Source organism: Telmatherina bonti (genome assembly GCF_933228915.1).
Source record: "Telmatherina bonti genome assembly, chromosome: 15".
Classification (NCBI taxonomy): domain Eukaryota; kingdom Metazoa; phylum Chordata; class Actinopteri; order Atheriniformes; family Telmatherinidae; genus Telmatherina; species Telmatherina bonti.
In genome coordinates this window covers 24,760,573-24,768,072 of record NC_136613.1, presented here as the reverse complement: position 1 = coordinate 24,768,072, position 7,500 = coordinate 24,760,573, and positions in this window count along the sequence as shown.

The window sequence follows — 7,500 nt, the reverse complement described above, 5'->3', positions numbered from 1 at the left end:
AATAAATCCCCATGCTTGTGCATGTTCTCTTTCCTAGCATGGAGTATATAAAATTCTCTCCTAGAAATGTACCCTTGAGATAAAGTAAACACAGATCCAAAGCAGTGAGCAGGAGTTCACCATCCTGTCCACAGTAAGGTGGAGATCAAAGGCAGTCGTTCTTCCTCAGTGCCTGGGAACACATGCTTTGATCCTCTATTGGCTTGACCTCCAGTCGACCTCATGATTTCAAATAAAGGCCTTTGTTCTCTTTTTCAGACCTCAGGAAGGACAGAGATGAACACAAACTAAAAAAAAGTTTGAGGAGCAAGAAAGAAGAACAGAATTCAGTTTGGGGCAAAATGAGACATTATGTCTGGACTGGAACAAGAACATTTCAAGCCTAAAGGGAAGTTATTTAACTCTGCAGAAATGTATTACAATAAGTGTCAGACTAGATAATTCTTTTTTCTCTTTTTAATTTTTTTTCTTTTTCTTTTTGTTCTCTTGTAATGTAGCCAGTTTTCCTGATTAGCAGGTACACCCTTAAGGCCTGAAACTACATTGCTGTGCTAAAGTCATTTTTGCACACCAATCAGCTACTAATCAGGAATCACAAGTCTATTTAATTAGGTAATTGATATGCATCTAAATGGGTTTCAGTGGTATGTCAAACAATAACCTGTGATTAGCTGACATTTAAACTGATGTTACTGTTTTATTCTCTATTTCTCTTCAAATAATAGGTTGTTTCCATTCCTGCAAAAATATCACTAACACATATTTGACATTCATGATTGAATTTTCAAAAATAATTATACATAACGAGTATATAAGAAGGATTTCAAGTTTTTGCCTTGATATTTTTTTGTTTTTGCTTAGATATTTTTCCTTCTTTTTTAGTAACTGAACATTATGTGGAGATTTTTCCCCTCTACACAGATACCCTGGACATCAAATCTGAACAGAGCCTACCAAAAGAACACAACTGGTGTATCCACTCATCAACGCAGAAACTGTCAGACAAATAAATATGCAGGCTTGTGTTATGGGTCTCAGGGCTGAAGCCCACAGTGACAGAGATGTTTTCCTGTATATAAGTAGGTGAAAGAGGGGAAAGTAAGACCATGACACATTTTGTGCTCTCACTCACAGATCATGTCTGAATTTATTAACATATTTCTCAAACATCAGCATTTTCATTTCAGTTTGTTTGAACTCAGCTCAACATGTCTGCCTGTGTCCATTAATGCAGTAACAGCCAAGCCACTTAAATTGCACTGGATTAGGGCCTTTTTTCTATTAGCATGGCAACAGATCCACGATTTGTACATAATAAATCGACACTGGACAGGGATAGGGTCTCACCTTGACCAATACTGGCTGATGCTTGAGCAGTGTCAGTAACATTGCCTGTATGCTTGTTCCCTGACCTAGCCTGGGTGCCCTGTTGCAGTGACCAGTCTGTGTTTCCCAGATTTCCCTGTCTCTTTGAGCAGCCTACAGCTTCTGTAGCCTTTTTCTCCACACCAGAAAAAGGCCTACAATCTTAGTGTTTCTGCTCAACACAGTTAGTGCATCCAAGTGGTTTGTCTGTCTTTAACCTTGTTCTGCTCTGAGTATGATGGGGTACAGAACCTATAGGTCTTGGCTGGCATTGTTGTCTTATTGACTTCACTAGCTTAGTGAGCTTTTCAACTTTCTCTGTAAGCTGTTTGATTTGGTCAGGTTTTGCCTCGACCCCTGCACTTGCTTTCTCATCACAGTGTTTTTGAGCTGCCAAAGGCACAAAGCTGGGCACTGTTAAGGAATAGTGCAGGAAAGAGCCTCCAAGAAGTTAGGCACACAGATGCTTCTCAACCCGATTCCTTTATTTGGATCATTGGTTGGGGCAGTGAAGGACTGGCTGAAGACTGGAAGGCAGGGGGCAGGCTGGGCAGGCTGAAGACTGGAAGGCAGGACGGGCTGAAGACGCTGGCAAGCAGACGAACTGGCAATGGCTGGAGAGCAGTCCTCAGTTTTATCAGCCAGGCTGGAACGAGGAACAGCTGCAGCCAATCAGTCGGGATGCACCTGAGGAAAATTATCACATCCTTCCAGGCCCAACAGGGCACTATGTGCACTTGTGGAAGCCTGGTGACATGAGGGTCCTATCCTTTTTTGTCTCTCATTTTCCTTAGTGTTGGTCATCATATGACAAAGTATTGCTTCATCACTCATTCTACCACTTGACAAAAGAGGTTTTAGCTCTCATTGTATGTCACTATACTTATTTCCCTTTCTTTGGTAGACTGTGTGCTAAAAAATATCTTGGACAGTAGCTGACCTATACTGTATACCTGTGTCCAGTAGCTTGGGTGTGAACAAAACACACTGCTTCAAGCCTATCACATGGTAGAGAAACTCATTGTCTCAGTGTCTCAACCCTCCTGATCTCCATCAAGTTCGGGATGATCATGTCCTGCAGCTGGACCCACACCTTTTGAAGAGTTCTTTTGCCTACAGGGTGAGCAGGCTTTTCCTGATGTCCCACACCAGCACTTTCTGTCCATCCTCAGACATGACAACAACTCTTTACTCCTCCTGATGAAATCACTCAGCTTGCAGACGGTTCCACCTCCGCTCACTGCTCTCAACCAGCATCGGTTTTGGTCCCAGATGTCATCAATGGATCAGTTCCAAACCAGCAGTTGGCACTGATCCCGGACAAGCCCCCAAAATCTTTTACGGGTCTCAGGGCTGAAGTCCACAGTGACAGAGATGTTTTCCTGTATTTAAGCAGGTGAAAAAGGGAATATAAGACTGCGGCGCATCTTGTGCTGTCTCTCTTAGATCACGTCTGAATTTATTAACATATTTCACAAATATCAGCATTTTCGTTTAAGTTTGTTTGAACTCAGTTCAACATGTGCGCCTGTGTCCGTTAATGCAGTAACAGCCAAGCCACTTAAATTGTACATGGATTAGGGCCTTTTTTCCTGTTAGTGTGGCAACAGATCCATGTTTTGTACAGCATTTTCATTTGTTTGTTTGAACTCAGCTCAACTATATCCGTAGCTCTGTTCCTAAAAATTCCTTTAGACAGATTCATTGTTTCACACTACACTTCCTGGATAGTTCTTAAGGTATACATATCTGCATTGTTATGAATTCACAAAATAGTTCTGCTACATAAAGTAACAATTTTATATAACAGTCTCTCACTGAATCAGCACCACAAAATAAAATGGGCAATTCTTCTCTGTATCAAGCAAAGTAACATACATCTCTTCTCTGTAAGATACAGACCACTGAAATAAACAATGTTGCACATTTATGTCAATCATTAAATATCTTCTAAAATATTATAAGTTCAACATTCTTTTACATACTTCTCAGAATAACTTTGGTGTAACAGCATAAACATAAGGCTATTTGCTGTTCAATATGCCCAAACACTGGCTGTAACAATTGTTTTGTGTGCACAGGAGCCCTTAAAATCCTTCTTTAACAAACAGTTTCAATTTTTTGGCTATTGGTAAGATTTTCATGCATAAATATTCATTCAAGAATATTTTCGTAACATTTGACTTTAAGTTTGCCTGATGCCACTTGTGCTCCCTCTAGAGAAAAATTAGCAGACAGCTATGGTTGAATATCTACTGAAGCAAGAGCTCAAATTCAATGCTAAAGCCTGAATACAGCAGGTTTGCTTGGTGTCTGGAATCTAGCTAAAGGTTACTTAGCTTTAGCTGTTCTTTACTGCTGGCAAAGTCTCTCTATATGTATAGCTGTAAAATTCCTATATAACTAATCAGAAACATACTTTAACAATTACTGGGTAGAAGAAAACAAAAACTGTTTTTACCTCCTTGAGATTCACCTAAACGATATTCTAACATTTTTTTTAAGTCTAGAAACAGATGGGGAAGCTAAACTGGAATTCAATCAGTCTTGGTGTTTTCAGCCATCTGCTGAGAATAAAATGGCACCTTCAGATTGCAAATGATAAAAGCAGGGATGCTGCTGGTTGTTGTCATGGTCTCGGGCTGAAGTGAATCTTTCCAAGCTGCCTCTGAAGGCATCTAATCTTCATCACTGATTGCTGATTCTCCCCACCTGTGCTCTTCATTTAAGCAGCAGTCTTTCCTCTTCAGACTGCCAGACCATTGGCGTTTTCCCCTTTACGGATCCGGTGCCAAGAGGCTTCTGGTTCTCCTGTGTATGAAGTGTTTTTTTCCTCTCCTGGATTCTTGAACCTGCCTGCCCGAACCTTATAGTGTTTTTATTTCTCATCTTGAGCCTGTCTTGTGTTTTGGACTTGGGACTGACTGGAAAAGGAATCCGGTCCAAGGTTGTTTTCTCTCAATAGATGGAAAACACTTTACCTTAGAAATTTTAATTCTGTTGATTTTCCCGCTTTTCACCTGCTGTCCTGCCACCTACAGCCTTCTTGAGTATAACCCTGTAAGGATCTCAACATACCCACAATCATATTGAGCACAAATTATTCACACTTACCAGTAGTAGGATTAAATCCTTCAAAATGCAGATTCCCTCTAGAGCAGGGTTTTTCAATTCCGGTCCTCAGCCCCTCTTGCCCTGCTTGTTTTAAACATGTTCCTACTCCAAAGCACCAGAGTCACATTATTTAACTTCCTCATCAAGTTCTTTGCAGCCTGATAATGAGCGCTTTATTTCATTCAGGTGTGTCAAAGTGGGGTTGGCTATAAAACATGCAAGGCGTGGGGGGGGGATCTGAGGACTGGAATTGAGAAACACTGCTCTAGAGGGAACATGTCTGTAAAAATAGACATAACTGATTAGAGTGAGGGTGAAAGTAGTCGATTCAGCTTTGTTTGTATAGCGCCACTTCACTACAGTGTTGTCACAGGGCACTTTACATACACATCATTTCAAGCCAATTCATACATAGCCTATAATAGAAACCAACTGACTGCATCGAATCCTGAGCATGCACGAGGCGGCAGTGGGAAGGAAAAAACTCTCCTTTAACAGGAAGAAAACCTCCAGCAGAACCCGGCTCAGGGAGGGCAGCCATCTGCCTCGACTGGTTGGGGTGGAGACGACAGGAAAGACAGATCAATATGTACAGCTGCACTTATTCAGGAAGACCTGCGGAAAAAAGGAGAAATATATTAGAGATGGCAATACAGTCATATATTTATACATTAATACATTAGAAAAATGGAGCAAGGTACTTCTCAGTGCTTCAGATAACGTCCCCATTGCTACATAAGTAATGGATGGCTAGACTACCCATAACTATAATGGTGTGTTCAGACCAAACGCGTTTTGAGCGTCAAGAGTGGTAAGTTTCTGTGTAAAGTCTATGTGGAGGCGCAGCAAGGAGGCGTTGAGCTTTCTCGCATCACGTTTTGAGCGTGGGCGTTTGAAACGTGCCGAAAATGTAAGAAGTTTTTTAAGCTCAACGTGCGGAATGCAAAAGCTAGAGATGGGCTAAGCTGAACTTTGGCTGCTTGACGCAGGGCGTCGACCAATCAGAGTGATCAGCTTGCACCTCCTGGAGGATTCCTGTGGTGAACCCAGACACGGGGCTGAGATGCCATTACTCCGGGCAATATTTAGGATAACCATTCCTTGCTAAAAAGCTGAATGTTACTGATTTGGCAACGCAGCAGGATACGTTGCCTAGCAACGCTGTGTTTGGGGGGGGCAGCGCTCTGCTGAGTGCGGCTCTTGTTGCATTAACACTGACTATTAGTGCCCTACAACAACGTTCTCTGGCTTTATTTATTAAATAAAACCATGCCATCACTCTACTGAATCCGCCATCATTCAGACTGACCAGAAGGAAAGCGCCGCCTTTCCCCCTCGCCTTGCTGCTTGCACCAGACAAGCAGCAGACATGGCAGGAGCGTTGGGAGCATTTTGGGCGTCGAACACAAAAGTGGCAGTTTAGTGACCAGCGTCGAGCATTCAGCGTTTTGAGCGTTTTGGACGCCCAAAACGCGTTTGGTCTGAACACACCATTAGAGGATAAGAGCATAACCTGGACAGCTGGGCCCCATACATGCAGACACATACACAAGAGATGCTCATATCCTAACTATAAGATTCACAAAAAAGGAAGCTTTTCAGCTTGATCTTAAAGGTGTGGAGGGAGTCTGCCTCCAAAACCCACAGTGGGAGCTGGTTCCATAAGAGAGGAGCCTGATAGCTAAAGGCTCTTCCTCCTTGTGGTCTTCTCTCTTCGAGAAACCACAAGTAAACCTGCAGCCTGAGAGTGAACTTCCCATGGGACTATGAGATCTTTTATGTACAATGGAGCTTGGTCATGGAGAGCTTTATATGTGAGGAGAAGAATTTTAAACTCGATCCTGGATTTATGACCTCAATTACATTTCTTTCTAAAACTTAACTCAGTGCCATTTACTCAAATTCAACAGCAGTCTGCTAGTACAAGAGTAAGAATCCTCCTCCCCCCGCCACTTCCTTTTCAAGTTTTCATTGTGTTTTTTATTTGATTTTTTTCCTGCCTGCCTGAGGTCATGAAAAACTGCTGCGATCGCAAGTTGTCAAAATGATCAAATGAGTGTCATGCCAACCCAAACACTCCCATTACTGTCCACTTAAATACTGTAAGTTTTGACCCAAAAAGAAAAAAAAATCAGCAGCAGTATGGAGAATGTAGACATAGCTTAGCCCATTTTTACAAGCATGCACCCAAAGTCTGATGTAATTGATGCTGTAAGCAGTGAAGAGATTCAGCAAGACAGATGCAAGGGTTCAGCGCTGGTACAACTGCCTGATTTGCATGAACTGCTGCTTGCTTGTCAGTCATTAAGATGTGCTCAAACTCACAGCATTCTGGCAGAAGAAAAAGTCCCACAACAGGGAGGGCAATCATGCTCATGTGTTACAGAAAAATATAGAGCAGCTTGTTGGTGGTGCCTTTTCTCTCATGTAAAACTATACTGCAGCATGACCAGAGCGGGGAAACTTTGTCAAGGTAGAATGCAAGATAACAAAGGACATCCCTGCCTGTTCAGCCACAAACATCATTCAAGTTGATATATTATTTTTAATTGTTTAGGAGGGTAATGTACAAGTTCATTCATGCTAAATCTAAAGGGCTAATTTTTCCGAACAATAAGACATGCTTAGTCTTAATTTAATGATGTGTGCATAATTTTACATTCATCTGTGCACATGCACTATTAATTTTCATAACATTTTACTGTTTTTCACGGAACAGAAAATCTATCTATCTATCTGTCTGTCTGTCTGTCTGTCTGTCTGTCTTTCTGTCTTTCTGGCTGCCTGGCTGTCTGTCTGACTTCTGCTGGTAATTACATTTTTATGAGTAACTTTAAAAATGAGGATCAAACCACAGAGATTCAGGCATTACATACAATGAATTCTTATTAGAAAAAAACAAACAAAAAACAGTTCATTTAAGAACATATGGTGTTTTTTTCACATCTACAACAGGATGGAAACAAAGTGCATAAAAGATTCTTTATCATAAAAAGAAAAAAAATATATATAAAGGAAAAT